Source organism: Ambystoma mexicanum, chromosome 6p (genome assembly GCF_040938575.1).
Source record: "Ambystoma mexicanum isolate Mex_15411 chromosome 6p, UKY_AmexF1_1, whole genome shotgun sequence".
Taxonomy (NCBI): Eukaryota; Metazoa; Chordata; class Amphibia; order Caudata; family Ambystomatidae; genus Ambystoma; species Ambystoma mexicanum.
In genome coordinates this window covers 771,470,332-771,495,397 of record NC_090935.1, presented here as the reverse complement: position 1 = coordinate 771,495,397, position 25,066 = coordinate 771,470,332, and the positions used below count along the sequence as shown (strand labels likewise).

Below are 25,066 nucleotides of genomic sequence, written 5' to 3'. Positions count from 1 at the left end.
TAGCTGAGAGCATACTCATTGCGTGTCAATGAAACCAGTACATCACGCATGTGCTCCCACGTGACAGCCACCAGCCCCATGTATTCTCTGATTATGTTCAGAAGTCCAGAATTGGGAGGGTATGCTTTGGCAGGAATCAAAACTCGGTCCTTATGCAGCGCTGCATAGTTCATGTCACAGTGTTTGAACTCAAATGGGTTTTTATCATATGCCCCAACAATTCCCATGATGATTATTTTTGGGAACTGCCCCAGAAAAGGTTGTCTTGACTGGTACCATTGCTACGGGTAGGAATGCTGAAGATTTTAAAAGTGACTCTCTCCAAGGATGATTTATGTTAGATATCTGCTGCAGGTGCCAGTCTAATAGACAAAGAGACACTGACATGTTTAACACATAAACTGGCCGATATGATTACTAGTTTGTATTGCTCGGCATCCCCACTCAAACGTGTCAGTGTTTCTGGATAGTTTCACTTTAAGATCAACACTGTTGAACAATAGTTTATCATTGAAGAAAAGGTCAATGTGTAGACGGCCTAGTAAATCGAATACTCTACTGATTCTGACGTGAAGGGCTCTCTTCGTGTACCCCTTGTTATCGCTGTCCAGAGCAGTGTTGTTAAAATGCCCTGCATTGTCGTGATAAAAGAGGCCTGCGGAGAGCTGTTTATCCAGGACATTGTGGCTATAATTTAATAGGCTCTTTATATAGGCCCAGTAGGCATACATATTCTCACTCTGTGTTATCATTCGATCACCTAACGCCATGTCCACCTTGTTGAACATGGTGGCTACCAGTTAAGCGATTGTGCCTAGTTGCGCTGCACCCGTGATGTCAGTTTTACCCGCCTTTGTTATTTTACAGGTTAGTAGCAGCGTATGGTTCAAATCCAGGTACATGTCGGCAGTGATAGAGCCGCCAGACACAAGACCTCAATAAAGAAACAGTTATCGATGCTGATTTAGGTCGGGTGTATGGTGAAGAGATCGAACTGCGATTTTACACATTCCCTGCAGGATCCGTGTAAAAAGGCCATTGTTCTTTAAAAAATATCACCGCCCTTATGTCTTTTAAAAATAACACGCTTCTTTTTACTTGGCTGTGTGCATCAGGCTTTTGATCTGTTTATCCTAGTGGGTTTTGGAGGACCACTCAGTAGAGACGCTGACTTCTTCCTCTTAATGCTCCTACATGGTTTATAAACGAGTCCTGTTCCGTCCTGCCTCTCCTTTATCTGTTTGGTGAGCCACTCAGCAACCACTGTTGTCCTGCTTCCCACAACGTCTTTTGCAATATTGCTGGCTGCCGTTTACACGTGGGGTATAGCTAGTTTAAAGCTGCAATGTAGAAAGTGCATCACGTGTCTAATAATACTGCTGAGTCCTGCCCAATACATTACAGGTGTTCACTAAAATATGTCTGATCACCATAACTGCCCTGGTTCATATAATATTCCATATAAGCCCAGAGGTTGCCGTAGTTCTTTACCACAGCCATTATAATGTTGTTTTATTAGTCCTTCAGCTGGAGCAGTCTAAAGTGCAAACACAGACAGATTTTTTCATATTCAAATGATAAAAACTGTCCTTGGTTGTCTCTTATCTGTATTTTGATGGTGTCAAAATGGTTTTTGCACACAGGACATTATCAGGATTTGTGGGGTTGATTGGGTGTTTTAGCCATACCTGAACTCCGGAGCAGGAGTTATTTTGCCACAACAACTGTCAGGGGTAAATAACAAGGACACCAATAATTTCCTGCTACACGCCCGACCTTAGGAGCAAGTTACAAATCCAACGCAGATAAGACTTACCCTCTTCATCCTACTCTGCAGGATATACCTAAAGACTCAATGTATATAGAACATCTTGTCAATCACTGATCATTACAGAATGTCGCTAATCTGCATCTGGTTTCATTCTAGAAGGATGTATTCACTAGGCAATGAATAAGTAAGATTTCGAAGTAAGATTTTAAATTTTTTACCTTCAAATCTATTCATTTGTGCCATCAGTTTTATACCCGAGATCTCGGATCCATACTATAAACATGATACAATTTTTGCAGCACATAACAACATTATCATCTTTACAGAGATCCCAGCTTGTTTTCCAATAAAATGGCTTAGTGTCATAGTGACATTCATACATTTCGATTTTATATCTACCCATTGCTGTTTCCATGATAGATTCTGATCTATGATCACTCCTAAGTATCTGTAGCAGTCAACAACTTCAATTACCTATCTATCAATAGTCCATCTCAAATATTTGCTTGTCATGTGGTTCGTTTTTCCTAGAAAAGCAATCACATTTGACTTGCTAAGATACATTTTTAGCCCATTATCGATTGCAAATGTTTCTAGTGCTGATAGTTTATGTTGAAGACCCCACAGTGTATAATCTAGCAAAAGGAGGTCATCTGCATAGACGAGCCATCCAATTTTGAGAGGGCCTATTTTTGGATCATTTGACATCATTGTGTTAAAGGCCATAGATAAATCTGCTAAATAGAGATTAAATAAAGTAGCAGCTAAATTGCACCCTTGCTTGACTCCTCGGGACATTGGTATTAGCCTAGAGACTTCGAAATCCGGATTGATTAGGTGGCAGAATATGACGCAATCCATTGTATCAATTCTTTGTGAAGCACTTTAGCGAACATTTTGGCTGGTATATCCAGCATCGCTAACATGCGATAATTGCCAGGATCTTTCCAGCTACCTTTTTTGTATATGGGTAGTATAGAGCTTTCCTGCCATAATTTGGGGACCATATAAGTGCAGAGGATTGGCCCATTTGTCTGGCTAGAGTTTTATCAGTGCATTGCACGTACAGTCTGGGCCCATTGCTTGCAAAGAGGGCAAGGTTAAAATCAGACCCTTAATTTCTTCAACAGAAAAACTACACTTCCATTCAGTCACCAGAGACTCTGACATTTCATCAGCAGGTTCCTGAGCTCCCAACGTTTTTCTAACATGTGTGGGCCATTGATGTTCTCCAACAGAGTTAATTGGGAGTGCCTTCTTTTCTGTTTGGGTTATTACTGCCCATATACCTTGAGTATTATTAGAGCTAGACAGGTGGGCCAGTGTACGCCAAATCTCATTAGCCTTGTGTGATGTGTGCCCCCGGAGCCACTTTCTATGATCACACTCAGCAGTTTTACTTTTCACATGGGCGTCATCCTGATTAGTATTTATGATCATACTTACCGTTTTACGCAGCACTTTTTTAGCTTTGCAGATAACATTGTCATACTTAGGTTTGTGTTGATGTGACATATTCCATCTTTCACTTGTGGAAGTATACTTGCGTTTATGTGCAGAGACACTTGTTATTGCAGCTATTGCTTTTTCAAAAGCTACTATCATGTTAAGATTATTAGTGTCTGTTACTAAAATTGGTGAGCCCTAATTCTGATATATGATTACCCTTTATTAGGTTACTTGGGTTCCATTTTATACAGTTCCCATCATTATTGAACAGGATGTTTCCAGTTAATTCATATGCATTTTTTTCTTCCACACCATTCGTTAGCAACAGATATAGGGGGAGAGGATCACTTTCTTCACAACTGCCAACTGACATATGACAGACAAACTCCTCAGTCGACTCATTAATTATAATGTAATCAATGGTCGACATACTCAGTCTGCCTATTCATGTTGGTTTCCTAATCGCATCACTTGGACTATTACCATTCAAAACCTTCAGTTTAAAGGTTTGGATCAGATCATTTCAGCATTTTCCATGTCTGTTAGACATGTAGGATGTATGTGATCCTGCTCTGCAGTGATCCTCATCAGGACAAAAAGAATCTGCCAGTATGGCATTGAAGTCACCTAACAACATGTTCAGAATTTTAGTCTCACATTCTTTTTTGATTCTCCTAATGGTTTGGATGTTTACTTATTAAACATTACATTCAGATGATTATATATGTTAATTACAAGCATTGGTGATTTCACCCTGTGTGTGGACCATCTAGTATCAGCACCAGTCCATGGGTGTCGTATCGACGTCAAGAGGCCTCCTTTGGGATGTCCCAATGGTCCTTTATTAGCAAATCTTTGGATGGTGCTGCGTCCATCGATGTAGCAGAATTCACACATCCAAGTTTCTTGCAACGCTACCACAAAAAATTGATGTATATTTGCTATTATTCCCTCTTCTGCAGTATAATGGGAGTTACTGCTTGTATTTCAGGATATTGCAAAGTTAGTGCTATTGAGACTGTTTGTTAAATTGGGATTTAAAAGCAACCGGAAGCAATTGAAAATATCCTTCTAATGAGGGAATATCCGATTGTTGTGCATTTTCTGATGTCATTTTGTCTTTTGGACAGCTATTGTCTCCTAATGGATTTCTTTTTTTCGAAATTACTTCCATGGATCTTTGCTGTATTTGGGTGTTGAGGGAATTATGACAATGGGCCTCATAATGAGTTTGCCGGTCCGGTAACAACGGTACCGGAAAGCTTGCCGGTAACCTTGTTACCGGATCAGCAAACTACGAGTTCTGCTCGTGGGTGCCTTCCCACCCACCATGTCTGACCTGGCAGGCATATCGGCCGCCGTGAGCAGAGCATGTCGGATGCACCGGCACCATTTACTAATGGTGCCGATGCATCCAACCTCCCCATTCCTACAGGGCTCAATGGGCATGGGGACCATTTTTTTCTGGCGCCCGAAAATGGGCAATTACTGGGTCCGGCGTGGCCGTAATGACCCGGTAATTGCCCATTCGCGGGTGCTGGGAAAAAAATGATATCGGCGGTTGCCATGCTGGTTTTACCAGCACGGCTACCACCAGTCTCATAATGAGGCCCAATGTGTCTCTTGCTTACTTTTGTTCATATATGTCTCCTGGCATGAGTATCCTAATTTTCTAAACTCATTGCCGTGTTGTAAATTGTACTCTAGAATTGCTTCATTAGTGCACCAAATATTCGTGGTTACACTGATCGTGTCAACTAGTTGATCAACAATCCTTAGATCTTTTGAGGTGATCAAGTATCAAATGACATAGATCAAGAATAGGTGTTCTATTGAAGAGAGTACTATTGTTACTTTGATCAATTACTTGAAGTTGTAGCACCTGTGTCTTATTTTTAAGATGGCTAGCATGAGATTCATCATTCAGACTTTCTTGTTGTTTGACAGACTCAGGACAATCAATTTGGTCTTGATCTGTCTTATTCCTACCAGAGTTATTACTTTCAGGAATTTCAATGAAAATTCTTTGCATGTCGGCAAGTATATTATCAGCGATACCTATATTTTTCTCAGCTTTCTTCTTGCGATTCGCTGCAAGTTTGTGTCCATTTTGTAGCATCAGAGAGAGCTTTACATGATCAGTGTAATTTGAGTTGGCCAAATAGTTTTGTATATCATTGGCCTTTTTGGTCCTCTGAGTAACTTTAGTATTTTCCATACATGCAAGCGATGCATGAACTGCAACCACATGTTCCTTGTAATTACTGTTTAATCCTGTTACGGTAATAGAAAGTTTGCTCACGCTATTAGTGCAGTTGGAGGAGGCTGGTTGTTTTTCAATCTCTCCTATAATGCATGTCCCTTCTTGTGCAGAAATGATACATTCATTTTGCCTCTTCTTAAGTCTATTATCAGTATACATTGCTGCTTGGACATATTTCTTATTAACCTTAGTATTTCCCTTTGTTTTTTTCTTATTGCCTTTCTTTTTTTTATTTTTTTATTATTGATTTAGTTGCATTATTTTTATGTTACAACTTTTCAATAAACATGACATATCAAAACAGTCTGAACATGGTAGATTAAAATAATATTAAAAGCAATTTAAGATCATTTCTCTAAGGACCATTCAGGGTGGACAACAGTAAATACAAAACAGATATTAATAATCTGATATTCACAATTTGATCAGAGTTTCTTCAAAAAAACAAAAGGGGGACACAGTGTCTTAAATTTCATCATGCTCGGTTCAACTAAGAGTAATCAATCGCAGATTCGATGAATTTTCCCTTGATCTAAGTTTAAAGAGAGAAGAAAATGAACCGTTGCTATCTGAATTTTCAAGTCTGTCGAGCCAAAAATACGATCCCAACAAGCATCAGGTTCATACATAGCATATCCAGGGCAGTATTTATGAAAATGCAATTGCCTCAGACTAGTAAGATTTGGACATGCAGTGATTAAATGTGCTAAGGTTTCTGGGATTTTGGTTGTTTGACAAAACCGACAAAAATTTTGAAGAGGTCCTATAAGGTGACGCGTATAGAGCAGATCTCTCGTTTCCCATATATGTAGCCGGAAACAGAGAATTACATTTCTATATTTCGGTGAAGGGGCTCTTGTTAAATAGGATTGTGTGGTGCCTCTCTTATGTGGTGGAAAACGAAAGCTTGAAGCATGTTTATAAGTGAGACATTTCTGATGATTCATGATCCAGGAGGTCTGATGGATTTTTTGTTTAGCCTTATCAGGATTTTGCAGAAGGATTTCAATTGAGATATCTGCGTGAGCCAAGATCTTGCAAACTGCTGACAGCCATCTTTGGATAAAGACGTGATCTGTCGTAAAGATGTAGTTCGACAATACCTTAAGTAGGTTGTCTATCCGAGATGATATTAGACATTTCCTAAAAAATGAACATTGTTTCCAGTTAAGATGTGCTGACAGAGAAGAGAGGCCTAGATCATATCGTAACAATGAGATGGGAATACACTGCGGCAAATGCAACACATTCCGCCAAAATTTAGCCTCCCATTTATCAAGAGTAGTAGGTGGTATGGGGGATCCTGTTTCCAAACCATATAATACGGTGGGAATGACTTTCATCTGCCAAAATGTTAAGGCCGGGATTATGGAAAATTTTCCAAATGTTGCAAGAAGAATACGTGATTGTAAAATCGCTGTAAGAAGTTTAACTTCGATCTGAGCCATGTGTTTCAATGGATGGAGAGAGGCTTCAAAAATAATACCTAAGTAGGTATATGACGAAACCAAGGACAAAGAAATATTATTACCAATCAGCCAATGTTTCCGAGTATGGAAACCAAAATGAGGATTTTACATCAAGACTTGAGTCTTTGTGGAGTTAATTTTTAAATCATTCTCTATGACATAGTGGTCTAGGGCTGATAAAAGTTTTTGTAAACCATTGGGAGTCTTTGAGATGAGAACGATATCATCAGCATAGAACAGTGCTTTGATTGGGACACCATTAATTTTCGGAGAATCTGATTGGATGGGTTCAAAGGAAAATTTGATATCTTGGATATAATAATTAAAAATGGCTGCCGCTAACAGACAGCCTTGTTTAAGGCCGTGTGTAGTCGGAATCGGATGGGAAAGTAAGCCATTCAATGTCAATCTAACCTGAACCGTGGTGGTAGAATGAAAGTAATAAATAAGATCAGTAATGGAGGGGGGACATTTGTCATGAGTCTAGACATACGTTTGACTCTAGAAATTGAGTCAAATGCAGAGTGCAGGTCCACAAAAGCAAAGTAGACCTGCGGTTTTTGAATGTGACACAAAGATTTGATGGAGTTTAGAAGGAACAAGTTAACTGCTGTGCCCATTCCGGCAACAAAACCCGTTTGGAACAGATTGCGATGTAGATGGATTGAGGTCCATGCAGAAAATTCAAGCAATAAAAACTTTGCAAAAATCTTGCTCGGCGAGTCAAGGAGCGCGATGGGTCGATAATTCTCGGGGAGCGAACAATCTCCCTTCTTGTAAATGGGCACGAGAATAGACGAGTGCCATGAAGATGGGAGTGTTCGAGAGATCAAAAAATTTTAAATAAAAGGAAGAGAATTTGGGCCCAATGGTTTATGTTGAATTTAAGCATTAAATTGCTGATTCCATCGGGTCCTGCAGCTCTTGAATTTTTAGCCAATTTTATGTAATTAATAATGGTTTCCATCTCGCAGTTCAGGGACCATTGCGTGGTGGACTGCATTTGGTATTTGAAATTACTGAACTCCGGATCAGAATATAATTCGGAGAAATGTTGGACCCATTGCGCTTCTTGCACGCCATTGGCTTGTGCATCTAGTTGATGATTACAATGTTTATGCTTAAGTAATTTCCATACACTTGCAGAATTTTTTTGAATGTTAAGCATAAGCTCACTATCTTGTTGAAATAACAAGGCTCTATGTCCAAGGACCCAGTTGGTATAGCAGGTTTTTGCCTGCCTTGCATGGTCAAACCGAGAGCTTAGTGACGAGGAGAGCAATAATTTCCGTTCTTGCCTATAACTGGACCTTCTATGATGTAATTCATGATCAAAGGAGTGTAAATGAGTAATCGACCTCTGTTTAGAGATAAGAATGTTGTTCTGAAATTGTTGTAAAAGGTGTGTATATTCGACCTTGGAATTGGAATTGGGCACCGTAGAAGGGGCAAGTGATTGTTTTAACATCCAAAACATTCTAGAGGCCACCGAGAGGCGATTACCAGAGGAATTGATAACAAGTTGTTGAGAGGACCTTTTAGTATGAGAAGGCGCTATCGCCAGGGGTCTTAGGAAATGTAGTGTCAAAAGCTTGTGGTCACTATACATCTGAGGAGTGATGTCTAGTGAAGTGATGTTATCAAACAAATTTGAATCAGCATATATGTAATCAATTGTACTGGTGCTTAAATCATGGCGCCAAGTAGTTGAGGGTGGAAGATCACCAGGCATAGACCCGTTGATCATCATAAAGTTATAGTGAGACATGAAGGTAGACCAAGTCAAGACCTCCTGGGCTGTAGATTCCGAAGTTGGATTAAAACAATCAAGATTAGGATCACCAAGAAGAAAAGTGGCAGTAACATCAGATGCCTGAGCAACTATTTCCAACATATAGGAGAGTTCTCTAAGGAATAAATTCAAAGAGAGTTTTGCCGGATTCCGGTATATATTGAAAATGGCCATATTGCCTCCGCAACCAATTACTCAGACTAATTGTATATAGATGTCGAAGGCGCACCATGGAACTATTTCTATGTCAGAAGATTGTCTAACTGCTACCAAGAGGCCCGACATTGGACGACCTTTCTCACCTCTTACAGCCGCAATAAGTGCAATTGCATAATTGTCCCAAACAGGAGGAGTTAGAAACCATGTTTCTTGAAAAGCCAGCATATCATAAGAGTGAGTGAACACATCAATAGAATGTTGTAAGTGGACATGGCCTCTGGTGTTCCAACAACCTAATGAAATGGAACGATATTTCGGAGGATCTTGAGGTTATAAATTGTGACAGCCATTTTTGGTAGATTGGTAAACTCGTGTGGTTTGAAGGGATTTACCTGAGTCACTAGCCGATAAATTTGTTGAGGTGAACAGAGATTGTGATCCATCGGGGTCCTGAGAGATAAGAAATCCCATCTCAAACAATATCAGCTTAGCATCCCAAAGCAATTTCGCCACAGTAGCTGAAGGAATCCATAGACGGACAATGGTGAAGTCAGCATCCGCAATGAATTCCACCAGGTCAATGTCTGTTGACGAGATATGTTCCAAGGTGTCAACATCATTCAGGATGTTTAATACACACTGTCTATTGAGATCATACAGAGGATGAGAACCACCACGAAATTTCATGATCAATGAGTGGCCATTTGGTGCACGAGAATTGGAGATTTGAGATAGAGTTTTGGGAGGTATTTTACTAAAGTTCATATTTTTAGATGACTGCAAGGTGGCATTGCGGGGAAGGGGGTGGTAGTTCAACTTTGTCAATGCAGAGGTGGTGACAGACCAGGACTGGCGAGTAGGAAGGCTACGTAATGAGTCCTGAGATTGATGTGGAACTGCTATTGAAGAACCAGGGCGCGGACCACTTTGGACATGAGTGATAGCCAGCGCATTATTATTGGAAGAACCAATATATGGAACACCGTGGGTTTCAAGAAAAGCGTCCATCAAAGATTTAAACTGAGAAGTCATCAAATCAGAATTATGTAAAGAGTTGTCGCACAGCATGTTGTTAGGAGCTTGATCTTGGACTGTGGTAGGGGGTAAAATGGAAACTGGAGGGGGAGGCGTTGTACTTGTAGGCGCCATTCTGAAAGGATTGGTGGTTGAAATCAGGGGAACAGCATCAGTAGACTGAGTGGGAACACAGGTGGGAATAATAGGCTGGTTTTTCAGGGAAAGATATTCATCAATGGCATTTTTAATGAGAACATTTTTTTGCAGTAGATGAATTATCAGGGCAAATTATGGGTCCGGAAGTGATCAAAGCAGGCGCAGAAATTGGAATGGAAGTGATAGAAGTAGCAGCCTTTGAACATGCAGGAGGCACCGAGTTTTCCAAAGCATTAATTAAATTATGTAGAGGAGAGTAATGAGAATTATTAAAAGGAGGTGGACTGCCACAAGGACCACTCTTATCAATTTGACACGCTGGCTTGGGTTGATTGATAGATGGAGCCTGTGGAAAACTTGCAGATGTAGGTTTAAAGAAAGAGGCAATGGAATTCTTCGGGAGCTTCGGGGCAATCATGTTTTTAGATTTCTTGATAAGTGATTGCCTAAGCGGCAATTTCTTCTTCTTTTGATGTTTGCCTTTTAAAGGCTCCTGAGCAATGTCAGGACAAGAAACAGGAGGGTGGCAAGTAGAAGGAGTTGGTTGAATAGAATCAATAACCACCAACTCAGGAATCTCGTAAGGTAGATTTCCTTGAGTCGTGGAGATGTTCTCCCAAGAGGAATCATTGACCATAATGGCTTCATTAACGGGATCGTCCTCAGTGGGGCGAATGATTTCTTCAAATGAGGGAACAGTGGGAAAGGGTCCCAACTGGGTACAGACTGGATGAACAGGCACTTCAGTTGGCACAGAATTTAGGAAGGTTATCCAATCATACATGGTGTCAATCTGCAGGGATTGAGTAGAAATGTTGTCGTCAAGGCGTTCAAACAGTTTATAAAGACTTAACACCGTGGTATTTAACGCAGCAAGCTGATTTCAAGCATGGTGGGTAAAGTGATAGACGCAGAAACCGGTGAAGATGGTTGAGGCTGCGCACGCGGAGTCGGGTGCGCGTAAAGAGAAGCATCACTTGGAGCATTACTGATGGATGAGATTTCATGTGGCTGGGCTAGATCGTGGATACTATCCACAGAAAAAGGGGAGTGGGGTAAATCAGCATAAGAAGAGATGGTCTCCTTATTTGCAGGGGTAAGACATTCATGAATGGTATCTAAAGTAGGAGCTATTGGCAGGACATGCATTTTGAAGCGATGGTTATCGGCAGCAATCAAAGTTGAATCAGAAACAAGTTGTGACATTGGGGCTATTGGAGACCCTGTCCATTGACGGGGACCAGCAGCTCGGCACGGAGCATGCACCACGTGTTGAGAGGTGCCAAACGTGCCGTGCACTGGAGTTATGGGTTGACAAAGGGATGTGCGAGTGTGGTTGCTTTCCGTGATAATTGAGCCATGGGTTGACAGAGGAAAATTATCTGTGGGTCTCCGTTGTGATTGCAATGGAGGGGCAGATAGAGACGGCAACCTACGAAACTCACAAAAATTATTCATCACAGAATTTGTCAGATTAGCAGCAATTACAGAATCATCAGGCATGCCTACTTTGAGAGACTGAAGATGGGTAAACATAGTAAATTATGCAAAACAAATTAGAAAAAAGAAAAGTAAAAAGGAGAAAAAAAGTAATAATAATTATATATATAAAAAACAACAAGAAAATGGAGCACCCTCAACGCCCTCAACACCCGTGGACAGCCATAGACAGCCCTTGCCAAACAGCGCTTCACAAAAAAACACGCGTGCAAAAAGCACGGGTGTCCAGGATTAAATGGATTGTGGGAAAGGAGGGCGGGGCCAAGGGGCTCGAAGAAAAAAACAAAGTCCCTTCTTTGTTTTCGTTTTCTTTTCTAGGGAGAAAGAAAAGTAATATCAGAAAAATAGTCAATCAGTCTATTTCCGGCTTGCACGGATCGTGTCAGCAGCAAAGTCCCATACCCTTTGAAGTCACGGGGAAGAGGCAGCAGAAAGGCACAGCTAGCAGCAATCCTTGAGAGGGAAGCGAGTCCAGCCGTAGACAGCCCTTGCCAAACAGCGCTTCACAAAAAAACACGCGTGCAAAAAGCACGGGTGTCCAGGATTAAATGGATTGTGGGAAAGGAGGGCGGGGCCAAGGGGCTCGAAGACAAAAACAAAGTTCCTTCTTTGTTTTCGTTTTCTTTTCTAGGGAGAAAGAAAAGTAATATCAGAAAAATAGTCAATCAGTCTATTTCCGGCTTGCACGGATCGTGTCAGCAGCAAAGTCCCATATCCTTTGAAGTCACGGGGAAGAGGCAGCAGAAAGGCACAGCTAGCAGCAATCCTTGAGAGGGCAGCGAGTCCAGCCGTAGACAGCCCTTGCCAAACAGCGCTTCACAAAAAAGCGCGCGCGCAAAAAGCGCGGGTGTCCAAGATTAAATGGATTGTGGGAAAGGAGGGCGGGGCCAAGGGGCTCGAAGAAAAAAACAAAGTCCCTTCTTTGTTTTCGTTTTCTTTTCCTTTGAAGTCACGGGGAAGAGGCAGCAGAAAGGCACAGCTAGCAGCAATCCTTGAGAGGGCAGCGAGTCCAGCCGTAGACAGCCGTTGCCAAACAGCGCTTCACAAAAAAGCCTTTCTTTACCTCCTCTCGCACTAGACCGTTTTTTCTTTTGCCATGAGAATTAATACTGCTCTGACTTGTGTTGTAATTATGTGCGAATGTATCTTGATTTATTTCTGTTAAGCTATCACCAGTACAGTCAATAGGGAGAATTACATTATATGGCAAATATGGTTTATCTGTGTTGGTGCTACTATCTCAGATTGTTTTTCTCCCTTTATTAAGACTTTTATACAATTGTATAGAGTGTACATCCAGTTTGCGCTCAATGTTTTCACATTTGTCAACTAATGTGGGTAACGGATTTTCTAATGCCTCAAACATGTCATTAGAGCCCATACTCGTGGTGCTCACATCTAGTTGCAGATCTACTGCGTGGTCATCAAAAACAGTGGATTCCTTAAAAGCCGTTTGAACTGTACTAAATGATGTTATGTCATCAGAATTAGTATCAGTTACTACCAACCCTCTGGATTCGGGATCAAATACAATTCTACCAGTGTTCTCACCATTATTCTACACGTCTGTTCACTAGGAGCTACTTCATTCACACAGAGTTTCCGTCAAGCTAGAACTACACACCCCACTGCAATTCACAATGTTCAGGGATTCACCGTTTGCATCTCAAATCGCCACTGTCTCCATCTCTATTTCAATTGTTACATCCCGTACACCATTTATATAAATGTGAGCAATTTCAGAGGTTTTATCGACATTCGAATGCATGTTAACAAGTTCTTCTACCACACAAGGCAGATCGGCATGCAACTCAACAGTTAAAGGGACTTTGGGATGTTTTCCATTAATATCTAGCATCTCTCTCTTTTCTTTTTCACATTCAACATTAAGTGTAGAAGGATTCATTAAATGCATTGCAGTTACAGTATTCGTATCATCATCATCTGTGTTAAAATGGTTCAACATCTGCGAATTCTTTTTAGTGCTCAGGCATGGCAATGCAGGAGTCGCCTCCTCATCAATGCAACAGGCATGGCAATGCAGAAGTCGCCTCCTCATCAATGCAACAGGCATGGCAATGCAGAAGTCGCCTCCTCATCAATGCAACAGGCATGGCAATGCAGAAGTCGCCTCCTCATCAATGCAACAGGCATGGCAATGCAGAAGTCGCCTCCTCGTCAATGCAACAGGCATGGCAATGCAGAAGTCGTATCCTCGTCAATGCAACTCAGTGTACGTTTCTTATGAGGTTCCAAGCTTTCTTTTTTTGAAAAGAAACATGTCACCTTGGCTAAGCTCATATCATTAAACAATCCTTGTTTATGTTTAGTTTTACGCACACAGGCGTGACTCGGTCTCTTTGGTCGCTCGTCACTTTCATTTCTTAATTGCCCAGCATTGGTAATATTTCCGGAATCAGCGAGCTCCCGTGGTTCAATAGAGCTCGTTGGCACGTCAGTTTCATTTGGACATTTATCATTTTTCTGAAGGGACAACATCGGGTAAGCAGTAAGCATTCACTTTTTTTTAAACCTATCTCAGACTATGCTTTACACATCCTCGCGTAATTATTAATCTAACGTGTTTAGGAAGTCACAGTGCAGTCCTGCACCCATTCGAAAGACAAAACACTAATAGTACACATACACGTCTTTCGCATTAGACAACTCATTCCCCCAGCACAAGAGCCATGGGCTACAACCTCACCTGATGTGTTCAGGCTCAGTGTTTCTACGGGAAGTCACACACCCAGCACCAAATTGTACCTTCCTTCTTTCCTCATGTGGAAGGTACAGTGGACTAAAGTGGAGTGCCGGCGCTGACGCGCGCGCGACGGGCTTATGTACGGTTGATGGGTAAAGAGAGTGTGGCCAAGTAAGTTCAGGCTGCTTTAGCCATATATCTGCAGTAAAGATAAAGAAAGATTACTTAAGTATCTTGCTATGCTAAAGCAAGTCCAGAAGTTGTGTCCATAAACTGAGTATTATGAAGTCTAGTATAGTACAGAAATCTTCACCTTGCTTCTCAGCGTCTTAGTCTCTCCACACAGCAAACAGTACACTTCACGTGCACGAATTCCACTTCATATGAAATATACCTAGGTGTCGCGCCACAAATCAAACAGAATCATGCTGGCGCCCAGGACTCCCTTCCGGCACTCTCCAACACCACCTATTCAACTCCTACCTCTCCCTCGACCCGACTAATCCACCCTTCAACCTAGAGTAAGGAGGCCTCGGAAAGGGTGAAGGTGTGTTATACAAGATCACTTTACAACACACTACCCAGGACGTTGTCACAACAAAGAGTGGAGAAATGAATACATGATTATGGTGAGACACAAAGTAGTACGGTGGAAGGACAGAGGGGTCAATGCTGAGCTGTGAGCAAAGAAAGAAACACAACACACAACGGACAATGGGGAAGCAATAAAGCAGGGGCACGAAAAGCAAGCATGACTTCCTCCAAACCCCCCAATAGACGAGGAAAGGAAAAGGAGGGGGAGAGGGAGCGAGTGAGAGTGCAAAGGAGTGAGCACAGCTAGTGATCGAAGTGAGCGGGAACAGTCGGGAGCGGTGTTCCACTACTTTTCTTTTTTCTTTTTACCATTCCTCTACTTTTTGCACCCATATTCACCATTCTATATAGAGTATTTGTACATTCAGGCCTCTGTGCAAGTGTAAAGTTGTACTAGGAGCCTCAGTTACTAGTCAATTAAACTATTGCAATGCCCCGGTGCAAGACCGTGTCACATGTTGCACTATGCTTCCTCTTACCCTCTCCGCTGCCTACACCACAGTGCCACTACTTTTTTTGGTAAACTTCTACCATTTAATCCACCCTGGAAACATAGATTGACTGCATGGAAGAGTGTTACTGTTACTTACGGAAAGTGTGCAGAGCTGCTAAAGCCTTCTCCCTTGGAACAGTGCTGCTGCAGACATACGTCACAGAACTAGATCTCGCAGATCATCGCGAGCTGAGGAGAAAGGAAATCATTACCTTGGAAACTCAGACTTCCGGGGCCACACTATGCCATGGAGAGTTGGTCAAAGCCACGAGACGCTGAAAGAATTCCTAAACCTGCAGCAATCCTCAATTCCCTTTTATGTGCTGCACTGAGAGTCATAGACGTGCTGCCTCCTCCAGACATGTTTAGACTGCAAGAATGCAAATAGAGCCGTGTGCAAGCGCTCCTCGGAAAAGAAGCCTTGCTACTGAAAAACCCCTTTCTTTGCTTGTGTATAAATATGTCGATCAACCCAACCTGAACGCCAGGGAGTAAAATGCAACAATGAAAAAGCTCTCAGTCATGCTCCCTGTAGGCAGACATGAGAGCGAAAGTAGTGAATCTGGACAGAAATAAAGTCGGATAGTAATATACCAAATCATCTTCCAGCATACCACAAAGAAAGGGAGAGCACAGAAGGGGGGATCATTAATCAAGAGTAAACTGCAATTTTATATATGTGCAGGCCCACGTAAGCAATAAGGTGAACGCCTACTAAAAAGAAATGTAAAAATATATATATATATTTCTCTGTTGTGCTCAAAAAGGCGCAACTTGGCTCTTATTTATTAATTTTTTGACTTATTTATGTAATTATTTTTTACAACGCCTTGTCTTGCTTGAATTTGCTGCTTAGCAAGAGGAGGGCAATGGGGGAAAGAAGGAGAAAATGAAGTGGCCCTTGTAGAGGGGAAAGGCTTAGAAGGGGAAGGGACTGGGTAACAGGTGTTACTTATCGGTCACAGCTAGCCAAGAGTGCATTTAAGATGCTACAGTGAGTAGGCATCGATTGATCATAATTGTGTGGGTGGTGTCCTTATTGAGGTACTGGAAATGCACCTGCACAGCCAATGCTCCTTTTTGAAAGCATCCTTCCGCATCAGTGTTTTTAGCTCTTTGATGAATAGTAATTGGGTTGCTTGGCATCCTCCATCTTCAGGGAGGCTCTTCCATTAGTTTTGACCAAGATATATCAATGATCTTCCACCATGGCAGCTTGATCTTGGGTGATTTGGGCATAAAAAGATATTCCATGGTAATGTCAACTCTCATCCCTGGGTGCCATTTAGGATTTTATCAGGTTTTCTAAGTATTTTGGTTTGAGTGACCAGTATGCTCATTCTTCCCCCGTGTTCCCTCTCTCCATGTCCTTCCAATCATACCCAAAAAGGCTATCCTTATAATTGTGTGCAGGTTATTGTACTCTATTACTGTGTCCTCTTGATTTGCCCCTCACCGCGGCATCACAGCTAGATTTATGATCTATAGGCGAAAGTGAGTGGATTCTAGGGCTGGGCTAATATGCTCTTGTCTTTTTAGGTCCACACAATTTTGATGTGTATGTAGAAACCATGGTTGTGCATAGTTTTTTCATGGACAACCATGCTTTGTCTTTGATTTTGTCCATGGTTACTCTTGAAAACCACAGATGCTAAATGTTTCAGTGACAGACCACGGACAACCATGGTCTTTAATGTGCATGGCATCATGGGCATACAGGGTTCTCCATGAACCTACACAAATTGTGTAACCATGGACAATAATGGATGATCAAGGACGACCATAGATAACCAAGGTCATATGATACCTCTGGACTTTGGACATACATGGTTGTCCCTGATTCTAGAGATTTTTGCTAACCATGAACAACCCTGAACATAAATATTTCAATGGCCTAGCATTTTCCTTACCCCTTGTTCAATACACCTGTAGATTGTAAACAATTTGGGGTTTAAAATTAAAACCATACATCACCATGGTGGATCATGGGAAGTAATAGTCACCCCAGAAAACAACAGTTCCAGGAAGTATTGCAGGTAGAAACATCCAACCTTCTAGGACATTTGCCTAGCGACAGTACCAGAATATTCCATCCAGACAAACTACCACTGGGAAAGCAAATCAAGACTCCTCTATACTGCTTTGCTTCTCTGCTTGTGCAGAGCCTCTCATCCACCCTATCAGGAAGTAGCACACAAAATCTATAAGTCCACAATGAGTTCTCGTTAGCAATTTTGTGCTAAATGTTCTGATTAGAGGGAATAGTAGGGGACTGGGAGAGAAGACTGGACGTCGTCGGTGTGCTTGTTTTGTCAGAAGAATAATACAGCAGAATCTGTGATGGGCCAGCCACATGGACTCACGGTGGGAACAAGTGCAACAATGAGAGCACAGGAAGGGAGATACACAAAAGAAAACCAGACAAGCGATGCAGAACAATTATAATGCCTTTGGGCAAAAACAAGCCTAGAGCCACTTATAGCAAGCTGACGTGGCAGCACTGCAATGATGCCGGGCAGTGATGACTCAGAGGAGACGTTAGCAGGGTGTCTAAGCCCTCCCGTCAATGCCTCGGTAACCAACAGGAGGCCTGGTTGGACGAAGCTTATTCTTTTAAGCTAACACATTGGATTTAGCGGGGTGAAACCACACAGACGACCAGGTGCCACCACAGTATGGATGGCCTTCACTTGTGGGCCCCGTACTGTGTTTATCCGGGCCCAGCGGTTAAAAAGCAGGTGTTTTTTCCCAGCACCCATGTACTTGCCACTGTTGTGGTGGCACCGTCTTTGCTAGGATGGGCAGGGCTTTTACAGCATCAGAGCTGTTGTAATGTAGTCTTGTCTTGCCACTGGCCTGGGTAATTGCTGTAGAATGTTGGTGCATGAATGCAGCTCAGGAGAATGTTGGGTGGATCTGTGTGTGAATGTTCTGTGAGTGTCAGTTGGGGGCCTGAGCTGGGTTGAATGGATGGCCAGTGGGTCAGCTCCTTTGTTAGTGATGTTTATACCTTCCTATGTTCCTGTCTATGTCTACGCGTGCAGTAAATACATGAAGAGTAACATGTGAATAAAGCCTACCTGGAACCAAACCTAGACTACAGCTGGTCTGACTTCAGTGATGCATCCTGAATGTCTAGCATAAGGCTTTACAACAAGAGCTAATGGCCCAATGCTTGGCAATGCCAAAGCAGTACATAACTGAGCAGTTATTCACACACTGTTGATGTCTATGGGGATCTTGTATGGGCACGTGTCAAGCTGTCATACACACAGGTCAAAGTGTGTCATCCAACACATAGTTTGATGTTTTGTTTGGCGAGAGTAGTCTCCATGGGATGCAGCATTCAGCGATTAGATTTTATTTTTTGACATGCTCTGTCCAAAATCCTTACGCACCTCCTCATATCCGTGAAACCAAGTCTGCAATACGAAGCCTCTGACTTGGAAACTAAAGGGGTCAATTGTATTCATCTTGTCGAAATATATTTCACCCACTAACACCCAAATAATGAGACTCATAATTTAATTTCCCAATTTTCTTTCCTGTTAATTAAACAATTTCTTCTTTCTGCCCTGTTCTCCCCTATTGAGTAGATCTGTGTGGCTTTGCCCGACTACCCCTGGCTTTCCGGGGGCATCATTATTGCCATACATTTATGTCTAATTGCATTTATGCTAGTGCAAATGCGCGGCAAAATCATTTGCACGGGCACAGATGGAATTGGACATGTGAAAAAGGTATCAGGTAATATTATCCCCATATATATGGTCGCCGTAAATAATATCGCCGGGAAAAGGTTGTGGTGATATTATATGGGTGACGATATATATGGGGACAGGGGCAACAAAAAAAAATTAAAAAAAAATGTGGGGGTTGCAGGGGGTGTCCCCCGCATGTTCCATGCAATAATGTCGCCACAAAAAACGGGCATTTTTCGGCGATATTTTTGCATGGCGAGATTGTTGGGGCAACATTATTACATGGAACCGTGAAAAAGCCATGTGCTCAAGGACAAAACAACAAAACACACCACACACAGCCTCGCACAACAGCACATGATCACTACCAACCGAATAATCACACCTACGCTCAGCGAACGGTGTAAACTGAAATGAAGCTGCCATTAAAACATCACATACACTCTTGCGTGTCAGATCCGCCAGAGCGCCAAGGGTCCACTTAGGTGTTGAAAGTGTGCGGTATAAATATCCTTTAACATAACATACCAAAATGATTTACACTTCTGAAATTGTATGTTAATGTAGTTCGTGGTTACTTTCAGAGTTGTGTGCTTTGTCATATTGTGTTACATGATTTTTTTCCAAATCATATGTTTTGTTTGCCTAATGCCCACCTCTGCAGACACATTAATCCCTGCATCCACGGTGCCATGCTTTTTACCAGTCGCTGTACACAATCTTGACTGATTAATGTGGTGTGACAGGCAGCTTCTCTGCGATTGCGTCAACTATTGGTGTTGATCAGTATTCTGTGTTCTTCATGCATCAGGCTCCAGATCATCAAAATTTTGCGCGGGTACAAATAAATGGTGCAAATGTTTTTTTCACCAGTTTTACTACAATGATAATACGAGATATAATAAACCCGTTTAGCCACAATTCATATTATCTAAGAATTCTTTCACTAGAAGAGCAATGAAGCAAGACTGTTTCATTGACTATGTTTACTGTGTAACATGAAAAGAAATGTAGCAAACACATTTCTTTTTATTTGAAGGAGCAAACAGTACAGGAAACAGTCCGATTTTTTATTTTTAGTGCAAACATTTTTAGATAATACGGATTGTGACAAAACCTGTTTGCTCCATTCTAGATTATCTAAGAATTTGCTCAACTTTTAGCACGGGCGCAAATGTTCTATAATTTGGGCCTGATTCGTTCATCTTAATTTACCTGCTCACGTGAGGGCTGTCTACGGTTTCTTAGTGTCAGCAACCGAGGAAGCTGGGCATACTGTAGCAACATGTGTTCACTAACATCCTTTGGGCCTGATTCGTTCATCTTAATTTACCTGCTCACGTGAGGGCTGTCTACGGTTTCTTAGTGTCAGCAACCGAGGAAGCTGGGCATACTGTAGCAACATGTGTTCACTAACATCCTTTGGGCCTGATTCGTTCATCTTAATTTACCTGCTCACGTGAGGGCTGTCTACGGTTTCTTAGTGTCAGCAACCGAGGAAGCTGGGCATACTGTAGCAACATGTGTTCACTAACACCCTTTGGGCCTGATTCGTTCATCTTAATTTACCTGCTCACATGAGGGCTGTCTACGGTTTCTTAGTGTCAGCAACCGAGGAAGCTGGGCATACTGTAGCAACATGTGTTCACTAACACCCTTTGGGCCTGATTCGTTCATCTTAATTTACCTGCTCACATGAGGGCTGTCTACGGTTTCTTAGTGTCAGCAACCGAGGAAGCTGGGCATACTGTAGCAACATGTGTTCACTAACATCCTTGGAATGTTAGTCCTCAGCTCCCCGGGTGCCCCATCATTCTGTCATCCTGCTTCCAGCAAAATGCAGCCTGTGCACTTACTGCATACACGAACGGCTCTTCTTGCACATGCACACAAATAGCTGTGCCTCTATTGTTCATGTTCTCTTTGCAGATCTGCTAGGGTGTTTAACCAAAAGCACGTTGCAGGATAAATGTTAGCAAATGTTTGTGTGAAAAGGCTATCTGTGTGAACATATAGAGCTGTTTTCCAACTTTTAAGTACACTTCTGCTGATGCAAGCAAACCTGTGTAGATCGCCAACATGGAGTATCAGCAATATATATATATATATATATATATATATATATATATATATAAGTTATGGTTAAGTTGCTCAACTCATAGAAAGAGCACTTTTTGGGTGGCTTATAACTTTGCCCCCCCTGGCGAATCCTCACCAATCTTTGTAAAAAAAAAAGTATATGGCCCCTCAGAATGATTCTGCAAAGTTTGGTGCGGCAGTTTCATCAATTGGGGGGCAAAGTTATAGAGGGTCCCACTATTTTTTAAATCCTCATAGACGCAATGGAAAAGGATTTGCCCCAAACTTGTGCGAGGAGTGGCGGTTTCGAGCCGAAAGTGTGCTTTTGCAAATCTGGTGTAAATCCAAGCAGTAGATTTTTAAAAAATGGCCAAAAAGTAGCGGAAAGAATTAGTGATATCTGGGTCGGGTCCGGTCGGTGGACTCATTTCCTGATTCGGAGTCCATGGACACCCCCTGGACCAATCAGAGAGCAGCGTGACGTTCACGGACATCGTCCGCATGTGCTGATTGGTCAATTAAAAACATGAAGTGCATCAAAACATTTGAAATGGATGCCATGTTGGATTCGTGAACAGTGCCCATAGTCAACAGACATTGCAGTAAATAAACATATTAAAACACGTAACATTGAACTTGTCAAACAAATTAAACAATCTCTGGGGAGGGAATGAAACTGCATTAAACTTCGCAATATAATTTTAGTCCTGCCGTTTGACAAATCTGTACAAATGTTTGCAAGCATATTTTAGAAACAGATTTGAATGTTTTTGCAAAATTTGGTGGGATTTTGTCAAGCGGGGGCAAAATTAGAGGGGGTTCTCAACATTTTCAGATGGCTTATAACTTTGTGCTGTTTGACGAATCTGCACAGAAGTTTTTAGAAAGATTATAGACCCAACCTTGAATGTTTGTACAAAGTCTAATTAGATTTTGTCAAGTGGGGGCTAAGTTACATGACTATTTACTACACGTACATTTTGACACTTTAAAAAAAATAAAACAGGGATGGATTTGCAGCAAACTCGTGCAAGGAGCATTGGCAAGGACCCAAAAGCATGGTTTTGCAAATGTGTCTGTTTTATTTTTTTTTAAAGAGTCCTAACGTAGGTCCAAAACATAGTTATATACCTTTAGTGACTCAGTTATAGCCTGTGGCCATGGGCAGTGGCCAGATTATCTGGGTCATGGCCATAGGTCATGACCCGGACAATCTGGGTACTGGCCATGATACTGATTTGCCTATTGGGAAATGCGGCATGGCAGAAGCCCATGCCTCAGGGATTGTGGAGACTGGCCATGGCTGCAAGTCATGAGCACTAGCAACTGGTCACATTATGAGGGTATAGTGGACACTGAACTACGGTGCAGGGTAGGTGCAGTGGATAACGGGGGAGGTTTGGTGGGTTTGGGTCATGGTTGAGCCTCATGCCCTAGGCAATTCAACAATGACTTGCATCCCCGGCATGCGCTGTGGATAATGACACACATCAGTTTGCATTGCAAAACATTTTTGTTAAAGGAGGTTTATATTTCTTTCATGTATGTTAAAAGAGCTATTATTAATAACTTATAAACATTGATGACATCATGAAATATTTTCACTCATAAAAACCTATCAAATTCACAGAAACCATGTTCTTAAAGGGACATCATGGTTAAGTTGCACTAATAAAAACCTATGAAATTTAGTGAAAAAACATTGTCAAAGGAACGTTATGGTTACAAGTAAAAACGAAAAACACCAGAAATTCACCAGTTATGGAAAGCTAAGCAACCATCACTCACACCACCATTGTGCACTGCTAAGAATAACACCCAGGATATCAAAGATGACATCACAAATGTCCTGGGTGTTAGTTTTAGCAGTGCACGGTAGTGGCACACGTTTTGGTTACTTAGCTTACCATAACTGGTGAATTTATGGGGGTTTCCGGTTTTACTTGTAACTATAATGTGCTTTTAACACAGTTCTTTCACTGAATTTCAATGGCTTTTATTAGTGCAACTTAACCATAACTTCCCTTTAACAAAGTATTTTCGCTGAATATATATATATATATATATATATGCATATATATATATATTTGACAAAGAAGGGTGTGAGGGGCGCACTCTGGGTCCCAGCTAGATGTACCTTTCCACAGTCCAGTTGATGTTCTCCTCCTAGCGCGCTTTCTTGCCTCTTGCAATCATCAGGGAGGCACTCTGTTCAGGTGTTTTTTCAGGTGTTGATGGTTATTACCAGTGATGGCCTCAGGGGATTCTGGTTGCTGTAGTCATTCAAGTAGCCAGGAAACAACTCAACCTCCAATTACAAAGTGTAAAACCCCAGTTGGGGGCAGGGGGGAAAACCAACAGTGTGGCTCTCCTGAGTAGGGGCATGTGTCACCCCGGTGCCGCCGCCTCTGGAGCCCGGGACTCCTAAAAGATTTGACAAAGAAGGGTGTGAGGGGCGCACTCTGGGTCCCAGCTAGATGTACCTTTCAACAGTCCAGTTGATGTTCTCCTCCTAGCGTGCTTTCTTGCCTCTTGCAATCATCAGGGAGGCAGTCTGTTCAGGTGTTTTTTCAGGTGTTGATGGTTATTACCAGTGATGGCCTCAGGGGATTCTGGTTGCTGTAGTCATTCAAGTAGCCAGGAAACAACTCAACCTCCAATTACAAAGTGTAAACCCCCAGTTGGGGGGAGGGGGGAAAACCAACAGTGTGGCTCTCCTGAGTAGGGGCATGTGTCACCCCGGTGCCGCCGCCTCTGGAGCCCGGGATTCCTAAAATATTTGACAAAGAAGGGTGTGAGGGGCGCACTCTGGGTCCCAGCTAGATGTACCTTTCCACAGTCCAGTTGATGTTCTCCTCCTAGCGCGCTTTCTTGCCTCTTGCAATAATCAGGGTGGCAGTCTGTTCAGGTGTTTTTTCAGGTGTTGATGGTTATTACCAGTGATGGCCTCAGGGGATTCTGGTTGCTGTAGGCATTCAAGTAGCCAGGAAACAACTCAACCTCCAATTACAAAGTGTAAACCCCCAGTTGGGGGGAGGGGGGAAAACCAACAGCGTGGCTCTCCTGAGTAGGGGCATCAAATATTCTCGCACTCTGTTCAAAACACAGCGGTTTTCTCAGAATATGTACATACAGCTTTCAATCTATATGTGTGTGACTTTCACTAAACATGTGAATGCTGCTTTGGATCTGTGTAACTGTCAATCTATGTATGCATCTATACCTTTTAATATGCCGGTGTGTAGTTTTGAATCTCCATGTATTTCTGGTCTGGAGCTGTAACCTTCTCCAGTCAAAATATATAATTTTACAGCATCCTTCCCCTGTCACATTACACATAAGTCTGGTTCTGCATTGAACGATAAGTAACTGCAGAGGCTTAACACTTTGCTCAATTCTTATTGGATGAACAAATTACCTATACTACGAAAAACGTACTTATGGCTAGACTTGGCCTCCCCTGGCTGCTTTAATCCACGATAGCACGTTAAGTAATAGTGTTTTGTGAATACATTATGGCTCAATTGACTCTACACCAGCTTCAGCCACAGATTCACATTTCATCCAACAGAGGGGACCAATGATACATCTCCTGCATTCTCCTTTTCCGTGCTATAAATGTCTCCAGGCAGCATGTCTTTACTGCGCATAGAATCAATAACGTCTTCCCAAGACCTGAGCGTAATGTTTTTTTATGAGAAGCTGAAATTTAAAGGATGGTGACAGTTTCTTTGAAGCTCTGTTTACCATCTAAACCACCTGCTAATGTTCGTCCTGGGTTCCAGAACCGGTTTGGACAGACCTAAGGCCCTTGTGTGGGCTCTTCATGATTTTGTTTTCTGCATTCCTTAGCAAGAGTTTCAGAAGGGGCTTACAACTGTTTCTAGTTACTCTTAAGCAACCACAGGGAAATGTCTGA

The 25,066-nt window shown here is 42.1% G+C and overlaps 1 protein-coding gene across 1 annotated transcript in view; it reads left to right on the top strand.

The window, feature by feature from the left end:
* MCTP1 (multiple C2 and transmembrane domain containing 1) overlaps positions 1-25,066 on the top strand; it is a 3,303,831-nt gene that overhangs the window by 173,831 nt on the left and 3,104,934 nt on the right. The gene's annotated exons all lie outside the window — the stretch shown is intronic.